This window comes from Gossypium hirsutum, chromosome D12 (genome assembly GCF_007990345.1).
Source record: "Gossypium hirsutum isolate 1008001.06 chromosome D12, Gossypium_hirsutum_v2.1, whole genome shotgun sequence".
Lineage (NCBI taxonomy): Eukaryota > Viridiplantae > Streptophyta > Magnoliopsida > Malvales > Malvaceae > Gossypium > Gossypium hirsutum.
This window is the reverse complement of record NC_053448.1, coordinates 8998663-9022232: the sequence shown is the minus strand read 5'-3', so window position 1 is coordinate 9022232 and position 23570 is coordinate 8998663. Positions and strand designations below refer to the sequence as shown.

Here is a 23570-nt window from a genome sequence, read left to right as displayed (position 1 = left end):
GGTCTAAAATATTTCATTTTTTATTATATTTAAAGTGGGTCTCATTTTTTAAATTAAGTTTTAAATATGATTTCCTTGCCATTAATAATAATAATAATAATAATAATAATAATAATAATAATAACTTTGAACATTGTACATTAACTTACAATTAAAATTTAAAATTTAAATCTCAACGCAAATCACAAAATAATATAATTACATGCAACAACCGTATATATTATATCATATATCATATATATTATATAAAAAATTTTAGGAAGCATATATAAAAACATTGAGATGTGGAATAGTATGACCCATTATTAACTTAATTTAATAACATTATATAATATTTTAATTTAATTTAATAACATTATATAATATTTTAATTTAATTTAATTTTATCACATTATATACTAATTAATTTAATTTAATTTAAATTAATTTAAGAATCAAATATAAATATAACAATTATTTTTTATTGATTTTATCATTCGAGAAATGGGAAAAAGAAGTAATCTTGTTTAGTTCTTTTGTTTATTATATATACGATAGCATGCATGCATACATACATAATATCATATTATATATATGTACAAGCCCAATAATGCCCGGGCCCAAGCAAATAAACAAACCCTATAAACTAAACCTAAGCCCAAACCAAACCTAGCCCAAAAAACTAAAAAAATTGAAACCCTAAGCAGAAAAATCACCAGCCGCCGCCCTCAATAGCAGCCACGTTAGTCGCTGCCTCTTGCCCGCCTTCCCCGCGCCGTTTGCTCTACGCCACACCTACAGTAACGAACGGAAACAAAACAGAATAGCAAAAAATGAGCAATAGTATAGATTTTGTTTGATTTTATTTGATTTTATTTATTTATTTTTCTTTTCCATTTTCGGCTATAAAAAGGGCCGTTATCAAATCTGTAATGAGGGGGAAGGATTAAAGGAGAAGGTAGGCAAACGTTGTATGGAAAAACATTAGAAAACACGAAGGATCAGAATACAATTTTGAAGGTTTTTATTTCTTTTTGTTTTCCTCGAATCTTTTTTCTGTTTTTGGTTACCATTTCATGTCTTTTTGAGACAAAAGATAAGGGAAGAAGGAGGAGTTTTGTTTACCTTTCAATCGGCAGCGTCGTGCGGTTGGGAAAAATACGCGAACGGCGGCGGTGGGGGGCTGAATATGGGAACCCTAGCAGAGGAGGCTAGGGTTCATAAGTTTTTTTTTAAAAACATGGCAGGAAATTTTTTTTTAAATGTTGGTTTTATAACAAAATTAAAACGGCGCCGTTTTAAATGGACAGACCCGCGCGGTGACCCGACCCGGAGGGGAGGATCCGCGCGTTCTGACGTCACATGGGATATTTGCGCAATTGGCCCTTCCTTTTTGCGATGCACTTCAACTAAACTCATTTTGTTTTTTTTAATTTAGCCGCATCTTTCATTTCTGTTTCAATTCGGTCCTTCGCTGCGCAGCGTTTTGGAGGGTGGGATTAATTTCCCTTTTAGTCCCCCATAGTTGTTCGCGTGTTCAAGTTTGTCCTCTTTTATTTATTTTCGAATCTACCCCATTTTTTTGTTTTTAAGTTCAATTTAGTCCATTTTAGCTATTTTTTATTTTTTTAATATTTATCATTATATCATTATTTATTATTATATTATTTATTATTATGGTTATTATCATTATTTCTATATTCATACATGCATGGTTTTTTACATAATATATACATATATGCATTTTTTTCATATAGTACATACGCATATTTTTATATATAATATATATGCATTTTTCTAATATATATATTTTTAAGCTTTTATGAATACATGCATATCTTTTATTCATACGTTTTATATATTTTTTTATGTTTTTTAAAACTTTTATATACTTTATATTTTATATATACTTATACATTTTTTTATTTTGTAAATATATACACATATACATTTTTTTATCTTTATTTTATTTTCATGATTTTCATATACATATATACATGTACTTTTTTATTAGTTTTTTTTGGTTAGATGAATTTCATTCTTTCTTTTTGTTTGCAAATTTACTTGTATATTGTACTTGTATATATATTTGTAAATATTTATTCATATATGTTTGAAATTAAAGTTGTGTTTCATATTATACATTAACTTTTAACATACCTTTCGGGGAATATATTTTGGTTTTATCGAAGCATTAAAATCATCATATTTTTACAAATTTCCAAAATATTTGGCATCCATGATTCTCGGGAAAGATTGTGTCCTAACTTACTGGATTGCGATTATTTTTCGATGAATTTAGAAAGCCAAGTATTTGTTTGCAATAAATTCGCAAAATTTTAAATAAAAGCTTATTCTCGAGAATTCAAAATGTTGGGTCCTAACTTACTGGTCATGACATTTTCTTCTCGAAATAAGAATTTTCAAAAGCAAAAGGCAGTATTCGAGTATTTTGAAGATTTAAAAACATTGTGCCCTAACTCACTGGGTGTGGTGTTTTATTTCTTTGAAATAAGAATGTCTTATTATTTTAATTCGTTTATGAAATAAAAAGTTTCTTTTTAAAATATTTTTAAATTTTTGACACCAAGGCATTAAAAAAATCAATTTGGTACCAATTTTGGGCGTTACAAGGGTGCTAATCCTTCCTCGTGCGTAACTGACTCCCGAACCTGTTTTCTCAAATTTCACAGACCAAAATTATTTTTAAGGTGGGCCGATCACACCTTAATAAAGGATCGGTGGCGACTCCAGTTTTATTTTCAAAGTCGACAACTAAGATTTTTGTTTTCAAAAAACGGTTTCGACAGCTTGGCGACTCCGCTGGGGACCTTAGAGAGTCGAGCCATAAATTGATTACGTTTTGTCTTTTTGTCAAAAATCAAAATTTTTTAAATAATTCATGAGTTCCCTTCGCACTCATTGATTTTTTCATCATGGTGTTGGCAACTTTGCATTGCATTTTACATTTTACCCTTTAAGTGGGAGCGAGAAACTAGTCCTTCGTGAGGTTTTCACCTCCGTGCAGGGTAGTGGACCGCTTCCGGGATACATCCGTACCTATGTCTTCGTGAGATTTTCATCTCCGTGCAGCCATAGGGAAATGTATCCCCCTGAACTGAACTCGATCCATATGAGCCTATAATGGGTGAAGATCGAGGAATCTGCTGGTTCGGGTACCTTTACCTTAGAAGCCAAACCGCATATAGTGAACCTTAGGAACTTACCCTAGGTAGAATTACTCTAAACCTTAGTAGATACCTGACTAGGAGTTTTTATTATTTCTTGATTGTATTGGATTTAATGTTTATACCTGATACTAACCCGTTTTGTTTTGTTTTGGTTATGATTGCATTGCATTTGCATTGTAGAGAAGAGATGTTGATTCAAGTTTGATTACTAATTTAGAAAGCCTATCATAAGAAAACAGGTTTCTTGATAAAATGGAAAATAGTACGGCAGCCTGAATATATTCCAAGAAATACAAGAAGGGTGATGGAAGAATTCGTGACTTTACTTCGGGGCCCGAGGATTCAAGATGATTGTCTAAGAGCTTTCAACATTCCAAATTTCTTAAAGAAGCTAATGAGCATTACGAGGATAGGCAGACAACGGATTGCGACCAGAATCAAGCAGAAGGAGCTAGCAGTGACATCCTTTGGAAGTTCACGAGGTTTATCTTAACATCTAGATGAAGAAGGAGAAGATGTCTTTGCTTGGAGTATGAGGGCAAAGCCGTATATATATCCGCTTTATGTGAAGAAATTTGTCTTCTAGTAAAGTTTTCTAAATGGAATTGAATCAGAATTAATGTCTCTTTATGCATTCATCTCATGCATCGCATCATATACATTAAAAACCTTTAATTGATCCTAATTAATTAAAATTATTACTCAGTTAACCTGGAAACCAATCAACCAACCCGACACCGTTACGGCACTCGAGCAAAGACAAAAGATATGGATCAGAGATTAGAAAAGCTCGAACAGTACCAGAAGGAGATGCAAGACCGGCTTCAGCTACAAATGCAGGAGCGGTTAGACAAGATGAAACAAGAGATGTCTGAGAAGATGCGAGAATCCCAAGAAGATATAGTGGAAAAGTTAACCCAACTGATAACTAAGGGAAGTGATAAAGGAAAGGGCCCCATGGCAAATGTCGATGAGGGAAATGATGATGAAATTCTTTACCCTCCAGGTTTCACCCCTCCACATATGCGAGCCCAAGCTGAATACCCGCGCAAATCTACTGTCACTATTATGCCTCAGCAGTTTTGGGCTGGTATTTAGAACCTCCAAACTGGACCGGGTTCTAATCCTGAAAATAATCCTGTTAACTCTGTCATTCCTGACTTTGATGAAGTGGTTGAGAAGGAAAGAATGAAGGAGGAGTTACCGAAACAGTTAGAGGAAAGGTGTAAGTGGCTCGAGGAGAAGTTCAAGGCGATGGAGGTCACTGAGAGTTATCTAGGCATTGACGCAAAAGAGCTGAGTTTAGTACCAGATTTAGTACTTCCTCATAAGTTTAAGATGCCTGAATTTGAAAAGTACAATGGGACAAGCTGCCCAGAAGCTCACATCACCATGTTCTGCAGACGAATGGCGGGATATGTTAACAACGATCAACTCTTGATACATTGTTTCCAAGACAGCCTTACTGGGGCAGCGTCCAAATGGTACAATCAGTTGAGTCGTACCACGATTGGTTCATGGAGGGACTTGGCACAATCGTTCATGAAACAATATAGTCATGTGACAGACATGGCTCCTGATAGAATCACCCTTCAGAATATGGAGAAGAAGCCGAGTGAAAGCTTTAGGCAGTACGCACAGAGATAGAGGGAGGTCGCAGTCCAAGTTCAGCCACCGCTCTTAGAGAAAGAAATGACCATGCTGTTCATTAACACACTGAAAGCCCCATTCATTACGCATATGTTAGGAAATGCTACAAAAAGCTTTTCTGACATAATTATGAATGGTGAAATGATTGAAAATGCTATAAGAAGCGGAAAAATTGAGGCGGAAGAGAGTAATAAGCGGTCAGCCTTAAGGAGAAGAGAAAATAAGGTGAACGACACAGGTTACTCTAAATCAGTTGCTGTAAGTCATCTAGGAAAGGGGGTTGCTAGTCAACAAAGTTCATTGAGACAGGAATCTGGAGTGAAACCAGGTACTGAGAAGCTCCAGTTCATGCTAATTCCGATGTCGTATAAGGAGCTGTACCAAAGCTTATTCGATGCACACGTTGTTTCTCCTTCCTACTTAAAACCCCTACAACCTCCGTATCCCAAGTGATATGATGCGAACGCACAATGTGACTACCATGCAGGAATTACAGGGCACTTAATCGAGAATTGCATTACCTTCAAAAAGCTAGTTGAAAAACTCATCAACATGGGTATTGTCAAGCTTGATGACTCATCAAGTGCAAAAAATCCACTTCCCAATCATGATTGACAATAGAGTGGATGCAATATATGAAGAGATGTTGGGGGTGTTCACATCAGAGACATATACGAAGAAACAACTGAAGAAGGGTCCTTGTCAGATATTCGCCCTTGTAAACCTGAGAGTGTTCTAAATAATTGGACCGCAGAAGAAACCTTATAGTATTTAGAGTTTGTTAGAGTAATGTTCAGAACACACTTGTTGCTTTTAGCCTAGAAGCAATAAGAATTTCTTTGTGAAATAGGCTGACGTCTGAATATTATTATTTTAATGACTACATTATTGCAATCATCTTTGAGCAAATGTTCTTTCAGTCTTTACGTTTTCTTCATTCTATTGGATTTCTCCTGCCAAATCATTCATTCGTTCATTCATATATATTCATACATTCTTTTGTATATTCTTTGGTACCCACTATGGGTCCCCAAATATCAATGACATGAGTGATGCTGCTACAGACTCAAAATTGCCTTTTGAGTGAGACATGTGTTTAGAGGGATCTCATGACTTTGAAGATGTCATAAATTGTAGCTTATCTCCTGACTTGTTAAGGATGGTAGAGCAGGAATGAAATTTTACCTCACGAGGAGACAATAGAGACTGTGACCTTGAGGTAACATGCATAACCGAAAAAACAAAGCAAGACGTTGTTGGGTTACTTCAAGCATTCAAAGATGCATTCGCAAGGACATACCAGGATGTGCCCGGTTTAAGCGCTGTTATGGCAATCTGAACAACAGCACGATATCAGAAATTCACAGTATGTTCAAGGTGAATATCATGAATGGTGCAGTGAAAACTCTACCAGGGCAATGCCACTCTTTTCAGTTTATCACAATTTTTTCATTGAAGTTGAAATTCTTTCTCTTCGGGTTTTGACTGAGCTGAAGTAGGATGAAGATCCAATCCCGATACGATTAGTTGAATCTACTTAAAGAAAAAGGCTAGAAACTATTCATCATGGTCAGATGTACCAAGAAATAAATTATGCAAGCCTATAACAAAAGGGTGACCAAAGGTTGAAGATCCTCCATCTACAAAAAATATTATAGAGGGAAACGAATGTCAAATTGGGAGGAACCTTATGATTATAGAGAAGGTTTTTTTTTCTAAAGGAGCTTTGATTTTGAGCGAGATGGATGATAAACCTGTAAAGTCCTGTAAACCCAGATTCAGTCAGGAAATTCTCCGCTTAAAGAATGAGAGGACCAAGGTAAAAACCCGCAAAGGGAAGTTTGAGTCCAAAAAAAAAAAGAAGTGATGTGAAAAAATGAAAAGATGAAAATGAAAAATGAAAAAGTAAGAATGGAGAGGCTATGGTGAAAACCCGCAAAGAGCGCCTTAGACCGAAGGGGATTTAAGTTGAAAACCTAAAAAGGGCGGCTCAAATATTGATCGGAATGGGGCCAGAGATTATCGGAGTAGCTCAAATACTGATCAGAGTGGGGCATGCAGTGGTCTTACTATACCTGAATCAATAGGAAAGGGTAAGCGACATCTTGGGGCATCGACAAAGTACTATAGATCTCCTAAACACATGTTAAGCTCAGAATGGTCTTTAGAAAGTTTGTACAGAGAAGTTCAAGCTGCGATGTCTGGGGCACCTAATCCTTATACAATTTTTGCTATTCTTGGAACACTTCATTCATTGCCAAGATACGCATTCCTAAATCAATTTCTTTGTTATCCGTCTTTATTATCCTTGATAATTTATTCATTTCGAGTTATGCTCAGAGCCAACTCTATTCTTATCCATGATATTTTTGCAAGTATGAGGCATTAGAATAATGATTAATAAACTAATAAAACTTTCACAAGGGAAGTTTTGCACATTACTCTAGAAGTTTCTGAATAATATAGGAACCTCAAACAGGACTATTGTTTAGAACGTACCAGGTTGGAAATCTAATAAAGAAGAGTCTAAATTAAGGCTATCCCTTTGAATTTTCTTGTCTAAAGTATTAATTGAACAAAATGGCAAGATGTCGTGTTGGTGACAAAGCTTCAATGAACAAGTAAGCAATGATCACCGAGTAATATGAAGAAGTTGTTCTTAGAGAAGATTTATTCATTTGTGCATCAGCATTTGGTACAACACCTTGGGAATGGTGTAAGAGACCAAAAAGTTTCACATCATGTATCCTTGAATTGTGATAGCAGATGATTGAGAAAAGGCCGAATCTTTTTACTCTTGGGTTACAACAGGAGGAAGATGGTACATATTTTGCATCCCAGTGTATCAAACTTGGAGGTTTACAGTGGGGGGCAATCTAGTTAAATGTTTTTCGGAGATGCTTGCTGAGCAAGAATGTGTTATAGCTCATTAGTGAGGAAACCTTAATAAACTTGGAGTAATAATAACTCAAACGTTACAATATCATTTTCATGACATTCTGCATTCATGCAAACACCATTCACATCTGTCTAGTTAGGAGCATTTGATTCATTTTGATCATGTCATCCTAATCATTAGGCATAATTAGGTTCATTATACAGGTCATGTTCCTTAGAGAACAGATCAGTGATGATAACAGATCTTGCCTTCCTGCATAGACAGCGAAGCAGATCAAAGATGGCAGATTTTACCTCCCTGAGGTTATAGTAGAGTACATTGAAGCCAGTAATTCTATCTCCCTGGGCAGCAGTGGAATAGATTGAAGATTACAGATCTTATCTCCCTAAGCAGTAGTGGAGTAGATCGAAGATGACGGATTTTACCTCCCTGAGGTTACAGTGGAGTACATTGAAGCCAGTAATTCTACTTCCCTGGACAGCAGCAGAATAGATTGAAGATTTCAGATCTTGTCTCCCTAAACAGTAGTGGAGCAGATCAAAGATGGCAGATTTTACCTCCCTGTGGTTACAGTGGAGTACATTGAAGCCAGTAATTCTATCTCCTTGGGCAGCAGTGGAATAGATTGAAGATTACAAATCTTATCTCCCTAAGCAGTAGTGGAATAGATCGAAGATGGCGGATTTTACCTCCCTGAGGTTACAGTGGAGTACATTGAAGCCAGTAATTCTATCTCTCTGGGCAGTAGTGGAATAGATTGAAGATTACAGATCTTATCTCCCTAAGCAGTAGTGGAGCAGATCAAAGATGGTGAATTTTACCTCCCAGAGGTTACAGTGGAGTACATTGAAGCTAGTAATTCTACTTCCCTGGGCAGCGTGGAATAGATTAAAGATTTCAGATCTTGTCTCCCCAAGCAGTAGAGGAGCAGATCAAAGATGGTGAATTTTACCTCCCTGTGGTTACAGTGGAGTACATTGAAGCCAATAATTCCATCTCCCTGGGCAGCAGTGGAATAGACTGAAGATTTTAGATCTTGCCTTCCTACATAGATAGCGAAGCAAGTCGAAGACGACAGATTTTACCTCCCCGTGGTTGCAGTGGAGTACATTGAAACTAGAAATTCTACTTCCCTGGGCAGCAGCGGAATAGATTGAAGATTTCAGATCTTGTCTCCTTAAGCAGTAGTGGAACAGATCGAAGATGGCGGATTTTACCTCCCTGAAATTGCAGTGGAGTATATTGAAGCCAATAATTCTACTTCCCTGGGCAGCAGTGTAATAGATTGAAGATTTTGGATGTTGTCTCCCTAAGCAGTAGTGGAGCAGGTCGAAGATGACAGATTTTACCTCCATGTGGTTACAGTGGAGTACATTGAGGCCAGTAATTCTATCTCCCTAGGCAGCAGTGGAATATATTGAAGATTTCAGATCTTATCTCCCTAAGCAGTAGTGGATCAGATCGAAGATGACAGATTTTACCTCCCTGAGGTTGCAGCGGAGTATATTGAAGCCAGTAATTCTATCTCCCTGGGCAGCAGTGGAATAGATTGAAGATTACAGATCTTATCTCCCTAGGCAGTAGTGGAGTAAATCGAAGATGACAGATTTTACCTCCCTGAGGTTACAGTGGAGTACATTGAAGCCAATCCTATATCCTTGAAATTTCAATGGAGCGGATTAAAACCATAAATCTCATCTCTCTGAAGTTGCAGTAGAGCAGATCGCGTCAGATTTATCTTTAAATTGTAGCAGAACAAGTTCAAGCTATAAGTCTTATCTCCCTGAAGTTGCAGTGGAGCAGATTAAATATAGCAAATTGAGAAGCTACAACATACGAATCCTATCTCCTTGACCTTGCAATAGGGTAGATCGAAGCACCAGTTCCTATACCTCTGAAGATGCAGTAGGAGGGAATGTGGTTACTTGAAGAAGAAAAGCACTGAAGAAGGCGAGGCTCAGTAAGACCGGGCACAATTGGGCTTTTAGTCATTGCTCTATTCCCGTTACACGATAATGAGCAAAGAGGGGCAGCTGTACAAGCCCAATAATGCCCGGGCCCAAGCAAATAAACAAACCCAATAAACTAAACCTAAGCCCAAACCAAACCTAGCCCAAAAAACTAAAAAAATTGAAACCCTAAGCAGAAAAATCACCAGCCGCCGCCCTCAACAGCAGCCACGTTCGTCGCTGCCTCTTGCGCGCCTTCCCCGCGCCGTTCGCTCCACGCCACACCTGCAGTAACGAACGGAAACAAAACAAAATAGTAAAAAATGAGCAATAGTATAGATTTTGTTTGATTTTATTTGATTTTATTTATTTATTTTTCTTTTCCATTTTCGGCTATAAAAAGTGCCGTTATCAAATCTGTAATGAGGGGGAAGGATTAAAGGAGAAGGAAGGCAAACGTTGTATGGAAAAACATTAGAAAACACGAAGGATCAGAATACAATTTTGAAGGTTTTTATTTCTTTTTGTTTTCCTCGAATCTTTTTTCTGTTTTTGGTTACCATTTCATGTCTTTTTAAGACAAAAGATAAGGGAAGAAGGAGGAGTTTTGTTTACCTTTCAATCGGCGGCGTCGTGCGGTTGGGAAAAATACGCGAACGGCGGCGGTGGGGGGCTGAATATGGGAACCCTAGCAGAGGAGGCTAGGATTCATAAGTTTTTTTTAAAAAACATGGCAGGAATTTTTTTTTTTAAATGTTGGTTTTATAACAAAATTAAAACGGCGCCGTTTTAAATGGACAGACCCGCGCGGTGACCCGACCCGGAGGGGAGGATCCGCGCGTTCTGACGTCACATGGGATATTTACGCAATTGGCCCTTCCTTTTTGCGATGCACTTCAACTAAACTCATTTTGTTTTTTTTTAATTTAGCCGTATCTTTCATTTCTGTTTCAATTCGGTCCTTCGCTGCGCAGCGTTTTGGAGGGTGGGATTAATTTCCCTTTTAGTCCCCCATAGTTGTTCGCGTGTTCAAGTTTGTCCTCTTTTATTTATTTTCGAATCTACCCAATTTTTTGTTTTTAAGTTCAATTTAGTTCATTTTAGCTATTTTTTTATTTTTTTAATATTTATCATTATATCCTTATTTATTATTATATTATTTATTATTATGGTTATTATCATTATTTCTATATTCATACATGCATGGTTTTTTACATAATATATACATATATGCATTTTTTTCATATAGTACATACGCATATTTTTATATATAATATATATGCATTTTTTTAATATATATATTTTTAAGCTTTTATGAATACATGCATATCTTTTATTCATACGTTTTATATATATATTTTTATGTTTTTTTAAAACTTTTATATACTTTATATTTTATATATACTTATACATTTTTTTTATTTTATAAATATATACACATATACATTTTTTTATCTTTATTTTATTTTCATGATTTTCATATACATATATACATGCACTTTTTTATTAGTTTTTTTTGGTTAGATGAATTTCATTCTTTCTTTTTGTTTGCAAATTTACTTGTATATTGTACTTGTATATATATTTGTAAATATTTATTCATATATGTTTGAAATTAAAGTTGTGTTTCATATTATACATTAACTTTTAACATACCTTTCGGGGAATATATTTTGGTTTTATCGAAGCATTAAAATCATCATATTTTTACAAATTTCCAAAATATTTGGCATCCATGATTCTCGGGAAAGATTGTGTCCTAACTTACTGGATTGCGATTATTTTTCGATGAATTTAGAAAGCCAAGTATTTGTTTTGCAATAAATTCGCAAATTTTAAATAAAAGCTTATTCTCGGGAATTCAAAATGTTGGGTCCTAACTTACTGGTCATGACATTTTCTTCTCGAAATAAAAATTTTCAAAAGCAAAAGACAGTATTCGGGTATTTTGAAGATTTAAAAACATTGGGCCGTAACTCACTGGGTGTGGTGTTTTATTTCTTTGAAATAAGAATGTCTTATTATTTTAATTCGTTTATGAAATAAAAAGTTTCTTTTTAAAATCTTTTTAAATTTTCGACACCAAGGCATTAAAAAAAATCAATTTGGTACCAATTTTGGGCGTTACGAGGGTGCTAATCCTTCCTCGTGCGTAACTGACTCCCGAACCTGTTTTCTCAAATTTTGCAGACCAAAATTATTTTTAAGGTGGGCCGATCACACCTTAATAAAGGATCGGTGGCGACTCCAGTTTTATTTTCAAAGTCGACAACTAAAATTTTTGTTTTCAAAAAACGATTTCGACAATATATAGAAATAATTTTAGTAACAATGAGTTCTAAATAAACTTTTAAGACATTTGTTAACTATTACATCAATATGATTTAATTTTACACTCAAATTATTAGTGAAATATTATAAAAAAATTAAGTAGATTCATAAAAAATAATTAATTGCATTTTAATAATGCATACAATTGGTCCTTGCATGATACGGATATCCAGACAAGTATATTTATATTATAAGGTATTAGTCTCTCAGTTAACAATGATAACCTAATTCTTTTTTCACGTGTCATACCTATCCTATTGGCATGTGGCAACAAAATATTTTTACATATAATATCTATTTTTAAAAATTAGTACAAAATTTAAATAAAAAATACAAACCTTTTTTAAATTAATTATAATATCTAAAAAGATAAACTTTAAACGTTTTTGTTTTAAATTTGTTTTAATATGTTTTAATTTAAGATTTTAAATTAATTTAAGTGATATATCGTTTTTTAAATAAATAAAAAATCATAGAAGAAATTTAAAATATATACCTAATAAATATTAATTTAATATTAAATTTTGAATTTAAATAATTGAGTAAATTATACCACAGGTTACTCAACTATTGCCTATTTTATTTTTTATCAACCAACTATCAATTTTTTAATTTGGTCACTTAACTAATCAAAATTATTTTTTTGACCCATTTCCGTTAAGTGCCATTAAATGTCTGATGGGAGGTAGCGTGACAGTTAAAAAATCGGTATAATAACAAATTTAGCCATCAACTTTTACATATTATATCGACTTGGTCATAATTTTTTAAAAAATTAACCCTTAAAATTTACAAAAGATCTCAATTTGATCCTGAAAATTATCCCAACGAACAAAAGTTAGTGAACTGTTTTTATTTTTATTTTTTTCATAAGTCAAACTTATGTTTTTACACTATTTAAAACTTTGTTTCGTACCGAAAGAAATTATTTAAAACTTTGTTTGTAAAATTAAAAAGTATTAAATATATAGATTTCTAAAAGATATTAAAAAAGTCTTTTAAACTTTATTTTTAAAATTAAAAAGGGTAAACTATAAAAATAGTCACTTTAGTTTCCTTTAGGTTACATTTTAATTACTTATGTTTAAAATATTACGTTTTAGTCACTTACGTTAACGCGTTGTAACATTTTAGTCATTGAGCCGTAAATTTCCATTCACGATGTAATGGTAAGCTGATGTGACACGTTAAATCATCATTTCAAACAAAAATTTCATGTTAAATTATACAATTGATCCCCATATTTTTTTCGTTTTGAGCAGTTTTTTTTTCTTTTATGTTCTTTCAACTTTCTCTTTTTTTTCTTCCCCATTTTTTAGTCTCTTATGCTTCTCCCTCTATTTTCCTTCTTTTTCCATCTCTTTTAACATAAAAGAAAAAAATTAAATTTCTCAAAATGAAAAAAAATATGGAGACTAATTGTATAATTTAACCTAAATTTTTTGTTTAAAATGATGATTTAATGTGCAACATCAGCTTACCATTACATCATTAACAACAATTAACGGCTCAGTGACTAAAATGTTACAACACGTTAACATAAGTGATTAAAACGTAACATTTCAAACATAAGTGACTAAAATGTAACCTAAGGGAAACAAAAGTGACTATTTTGGTAGTTTACTCAATTAGAAATCATTTAAAACTTTATTATAATAGTTTTATTTTTCAAATTTTCTTTCTTATAATTCATAATATTACAAATATATTATCTTTCAAAAATTTATTTATATTTTTTAAATAATATTAATCAATATATATCTATTTAAATAATAAGAAATTCATAAAAGGCATGAACAATATATATATATACCAAACTCAAATCCAAAATATTACTCAGCCAAACCCAAATCCAAAATAAACAATACAATTTATTCAAAGTCCAAACCCAAACAAAATAACAAGCACAACCCAAATTCATTTCCCCGTATAAAAATATATCTAAGGCTAAGCCCTACCAAGCCCTCGTCGGTTTCTCTCATTTCCCCTTTGCCTTTCCTAAATCAATGGACGTAATTTCCCAACCTCCATCTCGCCTCCAGCCTTCTCCCCGCACGGTAGCGCCGTTACTGTCTATCAGCTTCTCTTGTCAATTGTTTCTCTCAGCATCAACAAATACTGACCCTCTCCTGTTTTAATTTTCCTCCATATGTACACCATTGGTTACATATTATTTGGGTGATTGATTCAATATTGCAAAATGAAATCTAATTGTTCTTGATGAATATCAATTAAACAGATCACAATGTTGATCTTGGCTGTTGTTCAGTCACTAATTAGCCTCAAAATTACTATTTTTGATTTATATAGTTTAAATTTGTATGCTTTAAGCACCAACTTATCTACTTATTATTATTATTATTATTATCCATTTGTATTGTATGTTGATTATATCGTGATTTTATTTTGTTGGTGTCTGGCATTCTGGGTCATTAGCAGGTGAAAGAATAGGTACCCTTCGTGATCTTCAGCAATATCTAAGATTCTCATTTCAACTCTTCCAAAGTTGTAATGTTTATTTTGAATGTTAAAATGTGTCTTGTACCTGGTTGTTGAAGTCTATTAGGCTAAACTATGTTTAAAGTGCATATTATATGTTTAGGTTTAATGCCTTAGATGAAGTATGAAGTAAATATAAGAAGGTTATGCACTTTAATCATTGGTTTCTTGCTTGCCAAATAAACTAGCTTGGTAGATAAGTAGGATAACTTTGTACTGTGTATGTGTCTGATGTTTTGGTTTGATGTGGTGATATTTAAGGTGTGAATTTTGAAATGATTTTATAGTGTATCAGTACGTGTAGCCAAATGTATCAGTACGTCCACTGCTATAGTACGAGGTACTTGTATCGTTACAAGTCCTCACTTGTAATGATACATCTATGCTAGACAGGGTCTCTCTTGTTGACTCTCAAAAATCTATATTTCGTATTGTTTTAAAATGTTTTCATCTTGATTTTAAATTTTTAAAGATGAATTGGATTATTTGAATTTGTTTAATCTAAATGATCTTGTCGAAACTATTTTTTTATTTTGGAAAAAAAAAATTAGTTGTCGACTTTAAAAAGAACAAAAATTGAGAGTTGCCACCAATCTTTTATTGATATGTGATTGGATCACCTAAACAACAGCTTTGGTCTACGAGTTTTAGAAAAATGGGTCGTTTATGTACGAGGAAGGATTAGCACCCTCGTAACGACCAAAATTAGTACCTAATTAATTAATTAGTGTCTTAATGTCGAAAATTTAAAAATATGATCCTTAATAAAAACTAAAAAACGCTACTTATTAAGACTCTTATCATTTCAGAGAAAGAAAATGTCACACCCAATGCGTTAGGGCACGACATTCTATTTCCTCAAAAATGATTTAGTCCAAAATACTCTTATAATAAGAATTTAAAAGAATATCCATTTATTTAAGATTTAAGAAATCGCGGCCCAATACGTTAGGGCACAATTTCTCAAAATCCTAAACTTGGAATATTTCCTTTGTTATCATTTTTTAAAAAAAATATTTGTCTCAAGAAATTAATACGTCACATCCAATACGTTAGGATACAACATATTAAATTCCCGACAACAAGCTTTTCATTTTATTTTTTGATTAATGAGCAACTCTCGATCATTAGATTTAACGAAGAAAATTGGAACCCAATACGTTAGGGCTCAATTTCCTTGAAAATCCTACATACGAGTATTATCTCAATTTTGAAAATTTTTGAATAAAATGATTTTGATGCTTGAATGATATCGAACATAGCCTTTTAAGTGAATAGAATTCGATAAATGACAATATACAACATGGAGCGATAATTCGTAAATAAAACATACACTAATGAATGATAAATAATAAATGAATTCGAAAGAAAATACATAAATCTATTTAAGAGAGAATTTAAAGGTAATAGATAAAATAATATGAAATCAATAATATATAGAATAAAAATAATTTATTACAAATTATATATGTATATATAAAATAGCATTGTATAAAAACATTTTCATATAAATCTTTAAGACATATAAATATGTAAAGTGAATTTCGAAAATATATTACAAAATAGGGATATCAAAGAATATATACAAATCATGTTGAATTTACCTAAAATATAAAAAAGTGTGATAAATCGAAATAATAGCAATATATATTGAATTTCAAAATAATGATACATTATAATTTTTTAAAAAGGATAATATATATATATATATAATTCAATAAACTTATAGCCATAATACATATAAAACGTAAAATAAAATGGAAAATACTAAGTTAATCATTAAAATAGCATTAGATTCAAAATTAAATATATTTTTTAAAAAATAAAAGAGAAAAAGAAAAAGCAAAAGGGAGAGGCCAAGGTGAAAATCCGCAAAGGACGCCTTGAGACCAAAGGGGATTTGAGTTGAAAACCCGAAAAGGGCGGCTCAAATAGTGATCAAAATAAGACATGACGTGATTAGAGCAACTTGAATCTTGATCAGATTGGGGCATGTGGTGATCTAGTCAATAGGAAAGAGTAGGCAACATCTTGAGGCATCGACAGAGTACTGTAGATCTCTCAAACACATGTCAAACTCAGAAGGGTCTTCAGAAAGTTTGTACAGAGAAGTTCAAGCTGCGATATCTGGGGCACCCAATTTTCATACTATTGAATTTGTTGTTCTTGGAATACTTCATTCTTTTCAAAGATAAACATTCCCAATCAAATTCTTTGTTATCCTTCTTTGTTATTTTTGATAATTTATTTCTTTCGAGCTATGCCCAGAACCAACTTTTACCTATCTATTGTTATGACCTTTTTTGCAAGCATGTTGCATTGGAATAATGATTAATGAACTAATAAAACTTTCACAAGGGAAGTTTTGCATATTCCTTTAGAAGTTTTTAAATAATACAAGAACCTGAAACAAGACTATTGTTTAGAACGCACCAAGTTTAAAGGTTGGAAATTTAAGAAGGAAGAGTCTAATTAGAACTTTCTGGATTCTGTTGTCAAAAACATTGATTGAGCAAAGTGACAGGATGTTAGGTTGGCGACAAAGCTAAAATAAACAAGCGAGCAATGGTCACCAGGTAATAGGAAGAGGTTTCCTCAGAGCAGAAAGACTTCATTTGCACATGAGCCTTTGGTGCGACACCTTAGGCATGGTGTAAAGGGCCAAAGAATTTTACATTCTGTATCCTTGAATTGTGATAGGAGTGGATTGAGAAGAAGCCATATATTTCTACCATCGGGTTGCAGTGGGAGAATGATGGTACAAATTTTAGGTCCTAGTAGATTGAACTTTGAGGTTTACAGTGGGGGAAATCTGACTAAGTGGAGACGCCAGCCTAGCAATAAAGCATTGTAGCACGTCAGTGATAAAGCCTTAATAAAATTTGAGCAATGATAACTTAAGCGAAAAAGGGGATCATTCTCAAAAATAACATTCTACATTCATGCAAACACCATTCACACATGTCTAGTTAGGAGCATTTGATGCATTTCGATCATGCCATCCTAATCTTAGGCATATTTAGGTTCATTATACAGGTCATGTTCCTCAGAGAACAAATCGGTGAAATCACAAAGCCTTACCTTCCTGGTTTGCAGCGGAGCAGGCTGAAAATAACAGATCTTATCTTCCTGAACTGACGGCGAAGCAGATCGAAGATACCAGCCTTACCTCCCTGGGTTGTAGTGGAGCAGGTTGAAGATAGCAAATCTTGCCTTCCTGCATCGACAGCGAAGCAGATCGAAGATACCAGCCTTGCCTCCATGGGTTGTAGTGGAGCAAGTTGAAGATAGCAGATCTTGCCTTCCTGCATCGACAACGAAGCAGATCGAAGATACTAACCTTGCCTCCCTGGGTTGTAGTGGAGCAGGTTGAAGATAACAGATATTGTCTTCCTGCATCGACAGCGAAGCAGATCGAAGATACCAGCCTTGCCTCCCTGGGTCGTAGTGGAGCAGGTTGAAGATAGCAGATCTTGCCTTCCTGTACCGACAGTGAAGCAGATCGAAGAAAGTAGATCTTGTCTTCATGTATTAGCGAAGTAGATCGAAGAAAGCAGATCTTGTCTTTATGTATCGACATGAAATAGATCAAAGGTAGCAGATCTTGTCTTCCCATACTGGTGGCGAAGTAGATCGAAGATACAAGTCTTATCTGCCTAAAGTTGCAGTCGAGTAGATTGAAGCACTAATTCCTATACCTCTGAAGATGCAGTAGGATGGAATGTGGCTGCTTGAAGAAAAAGAACACCAAGATCCAGCGGGATTGAGCAAAAATTGGCCATTTCTAAAGTCTTTGCTCCGTCCTGTTACACGACAACGAGCAAAGAGGGGCAGCTGTAATACCCAATTTTAGCCCGGGCTCACAATAATAAAATAAAGTCTAAGTCCAGTACAAAATTATATCATTTGGCCCGATCAGAATGGCTCATTACTTAAAAAGGTTGAAGGTCCATCTACAAGCTTATGAAAACATAATCTTCAAGGATATGCAATCTTAGATATGATATATGCAATCTTGGATATGATATACAATCTCGGAAGATATGATTTTGTAATCTTAGAGATTTGATTTGTAGATACCCTTTAATCTTAACCGTTGATGTAATTGATCTGTACCGTTGGATTTGGGGAAGCTCAATTATAAATAGAGGCCTCTCCCTTCATTGTGGAGGGAGGAAAAAAATCAATAAAAAAAAGGAGAACGATTGGCAGTTTTTTATAGGTGGCTTACTTTTTTTTTACTTATTTACGATTTTAAAAAAGGAAGAAGGAGATACCATTGCGAATTTTATTTATTTATTTTAGCCCTAATAAAGTGACACGTTTCAAAGGATGGAGATATTTTCTCATTCGAGCCCTATGAGTTATTCGCGCCTTTTAATTGGGCGCTTCATTTTTTTTCCTTTAATTCTATTTGGAGTTCAATTTAAATCCTTGTTAATTCAATGTGCTTGATTTCTTACACCACTATTTTTAAAAATATATATATTTAATTTTGAATCTAATACTATTTTAATGATTAAGCTTAGAATTTTCCATTTTATTTTACGTTTTATATGTATTATGGCTATAAGTTTATTGAATTATATGTATATATTACCCTTTTTAAAAAATTATAATGTATCATTATTTTGAAATTCAATATATATTGCTATTATTTTGATTTATCACACTTTTTTATATTTTAGGTAAATTCAACATGATTTGTATATATTTTTTTATATCCCTATTTTGTAATATATTTTCGAAATTTACTTTACATATTTATATGTCTTAAATATTTATATGAAAATGTTTTTATACAATGCTATTTTATATATACATATATAATTTGTAATAAATTATTTTTATTCTATATATTATTGATTTCATTTTATTTTATCTATTACCTTTAAATTCTCTCTTAAATAGGTTTATGTATTTTCTTTCGAATTCATTTATTATTTATCATTCATTAGTGTATGTTTTATTTACGAATTATCGCTCCATGTTGTATATTACCATTTATCGCATTCTATTCGCTTAAAAGGCTATGTTCGATATCATTCAAGCATCAAAATCATTTTATTCAAAAATTTTCAAAATTGAGATAATACTCGTATTTAGGATTTTCAAGGAAATTGAGCCCTAACGTATTGGGTTCCGATTTATTCGTTAAATCTAATGATCGAGAGTTGCTCATTAATCAAAAAATAAAATGAAAAGCTTGTTGTCGGGAATTTAATATGTTGTATCCTACCGTATTGGATGTGACGTATTGATTTCTCGAGACAAATATTTTTTTTAAAAAATGATAACAAAGGAAATATTCCAAGTTTAGGATTTTGAGAAATTGTGCCCTAACGTATTGGGCTGCGATTTCTTAAATCTTAAATAAATGGATATTCTTTTAAATTTTTATTATAAGAGTATTTTGGACTAAATCATTTTTGAGGAAATAGAATGTCGTGCCCTAACGCATTGGGTGTGACATTTTCTTTCTCTGAAATGATAAGAGTCTTAATAAATAACGTTTTTAGTTTTTATTAAGGATCATATTTTTAAATTTTCGACATTAAGACACTAATTAATTAACTAGGTACCAATTTTGGGCGTTACGAGGGTGCTAATCCTTCCTCGTACGTAACCGACTCCCGAATCCATTTTTCTAAAACTCGTAGACCAAAGCTATTATTTAGGTGATCCAATCACACCTCAATAAAAGATTGGTGGCGACTCCTAATTTTTGTTTTTTTTAAGTCGACAACTAATTTTTGTTTTTTTCCAAAACTGCCAATCGTTCTCCTTTTTTTTATTGATTTTTTCCTCCCTCCACAATGAAGGGAGAGGCCTCTATTTATAGTTGAGCCTCCCCAAATCCAATGGTACAGATCAATTACATCAACGGCTAAGATTAAAGGGTATCTACAAATTAAATCTCTAAGATTACAAAATCATATCTTCTAATATTGCATATCATATCCAAGATTGCATATATCATATCTAAGATTGCATATCATATCTAAGATTGCATATTCTTGAAGATTATGTTTCCATAAGCTTGTAGATGGACCTTCAACCTTTTTAAGTAATGGGTCATTCCGATCGGGCCAAATGATATAATTTTGTACTGGACTTAGACTTTATTTTATTATTGTGAGCCCGGGCTAAAATTGGGTATTACATCTCATATTTGATTTCTTAATCTATTCAATAAAATAGAAAATTTGTTTTTGTTACTCTGATAACGAATATAATATATCGTATTTCAATCAAGCGATCGGAGGGATTGATGGGAAATTTTTCCGTTCAATCACCCATGAAAGCTCAAAAAATTCTAAATTAAATCATTTATTCATTTCATTTTCTTCAAAATAATTATTCTTTTTTTTCTTATTCTTCCTTCTTTATGTTTCGGCCCTTCTTCTTTGCTCTCTGTACCATTTTTTTCTCCGGTCAAGTTCCGCCAATCTCCGTCGTCGGAGACCTGCCCATAATGGCCGGTAAACTAAAAAACTCGTTGCCATCTCTTTTTCGAAATTTTTAAAATTTTTCTTATTTTCTTTCAGATCTGGAACTTATCGATCTGCTTCGCTTCGCTTCTCTTTTCTTTTTTTAAAAAAAAATTATTCAGCATTTTATTTTTGAAAGAAGCAACGAAAAACAACAACAAAGAAAAAAAAGGAGAGAAAAGGGAAAGCAAAAATAAATCACCAAAAAAATTTTAAAAAAAGCTGATTTGGGCTTTGAGGCTCAAAATACTTTTATTTAAAAACTTCTTTTTATATTTTAAAACCAAAATTTTATTTTATTTTAAACAAAATTTTGATTATTATTTTTATATCCAAATGTTCACTCATTTCATGTCAAAGTTTCAAAGAAATAAAATGGATTAAATTAGACATAACTGAAAATTAATTTCAATATAATTGAAATAAAATTAATTAAATTATAAATCTTGATTCAATTTCATTTTTAAAATAAAAATAAAAAAGGAAACACGTGTCCCATGAAAAACCTTGTAACCCAAGTTAAAAAAATGAAGTTGGGACAAAATGAGGTGGTAGAATAAAAGAAATGATCTGACGTGGAATAGTTGAGCATTAGATGATAAGCAGTTCCAACTTCCAAATGAAGAACATTTTACTAGATTTGGAGGTCAACAAATAAAAGAAGCCAAAGCCGAAACCAGCCGCAGCTGGGCTGAGCCACCCACCGTTTTTCCATCAAATCCACTAGGGAATAGTAGTGGGAACCCTCCTAAAAACATGGAGCTGCATGATGTCCACGTGGCCATTTAGTTCCACTTTTACGCCAGAAGGTGGCTTCCACGCGCTTCCGCCCCATTCTGCATGTGCTTTTGGACTCTTTCCCAAACTAGCATTCTTTGGAATTATCGCTACTTTTCTTTGGAATTATTCCATAATCTTATAAATTGACTTAAATTTTTGAACAATTTAAAATAATAATAATTCAAACTTTTATAATAATTGATATGTTATAAAATGTTCAATTACTAATGTCCAATAATCGATATAAAATTATGGGAAAAGTAACGATAACATTAAATTTTGAAAAATTAAAATTTAATTATTAAATTTTATGAAAGTGATAAATCAGTCACCTAAATCTATTTTTTATTACAGACGTAATAAACAACTAACGTGACTTATTAGGGTGCCACATTGGATATGGTCCCACCATTAAATTTTTATTTTCATTTTCTTTTAATTTTTATTATTAATTTTCTAAATAAATACAACCAAAACTCTTTTTTTTTGTTTAATATTCTCTTCTCCTTTCTCTGTATTGTCAAAATTTTCTCTGTTCTGATGCAACCTAGAAACAACAACAAAAAACCCAAAAATCGACGTCGAACTGTTGCGCCGATTTGCCAACGGTGGTCGAAAAACTCCAAATTCTTATTTAGTATCTTTTTGATCCTTTGAACATGAATTTGGAGTCAGATTCTCCAAAAATCACCCCGAACTACTCGAATCTATGCTTAAGTGTTCAAACTTCTCCTTGCTCGATCTCGAAATCCGACCGTCGAATCAGTCTGATTCCAAGGTATGTTGTTTTTTCCGACCTCTTTTACATTCCTACCATTCAATTTTCTGAGATGACTACCCAATACCTCAAAACTAGCCTCAACGTTCCTCTTATTTCTTTTCTTTTTAAATATTTTTTCTTCTTTCTTTGATTTTGTTTCCTTTCTCTCCGTTGCAGGCTTCCACTTGGTTTTCCTTTGGAGTTTTTTTTATTGTTCATTTTGCATTTTTTGTGTTGTTGTTGGTGTGAATTTTTTAGTTGTTGAAGGTGTAGTGAGGATGTGTTTATGGCGCCGATGGTAAATAGAGTGATTATGAGGGGGTTTGGATTTGACAATAGTGGTAATGTATGGCGGTTGGTTAACCGGATAGTGGTGGTGATTAGTGTTAAGAGAGGTTAATGATGGTGTGGTTAAGAGAAGAACAAATTCAAAGTTTTTTAATCTTTCTGAAAAAAAATGAAAAAAAAAGAGGAGCTGTAAGAGGTTGAAGCGGGAAGCGGAGTTAACAAGGACGAGATGGTTGAAGCAGGAAGCGAACATGGCCGGTTTGAAGAGGTTAGTATAATGAGTTCTGAGATACCCACTATGATTTCCCTTTCTTCTTCTTCTTCTGGTTGGTCATGTCGAACGTGGTTAGTTAACAGAACATGTCACCTGTCCCGTTAGGCCTGTAACGGAAAATGTTAGTGGGTGACTGATTTGTCACTTTTCAATAACGTTAATGATTGTTTTGTTATTTTCGTAAAGTTTAGTGACTAGTTGTAACTTTTCAAAGTTTAGTGTTTGTTTTGTTATTTTAATCAAAGTTGAGTGACTGTTGGTATACTTTACCCTAAAATTAAAATAGTAAAATATTAATATTACTTCTAATTATTTATTTTTTAAAATTTATTTAATCAATACCAGCACAATATCAAACTTCTTGATACAACGTCAGAACTACCCATAATCCTTCCTCAACTCTTATATAGGAGAATAAAGGTGCTTCAACGCTCTCGAATCGACATCGTCCTGTACTAGCAACAATACTGATGCCAACC

General features: G+C 33.1%; 1 long non-coding RNA gene across 1 annotated transcript; it reads left to right on the top strand.

The window, feature by feature from the left end:
• The first annotated feature begins 22285 nt into the window (after positions 1 to 22285).
• Positions 22286 to 23330, top strand: LOC107947521 (uncharacterized). The gene is made up of 2 exons (XR_001697150.2): positions 22286 to 22547; positions 22707 to 23330. It is a non-coding gene; the product is annotated as an uncharacterized lncRNA (long non-coding RNA).
• The last annotated feature ends 240 nt before the right edge of the window (positions 23331 to 23570 follow it).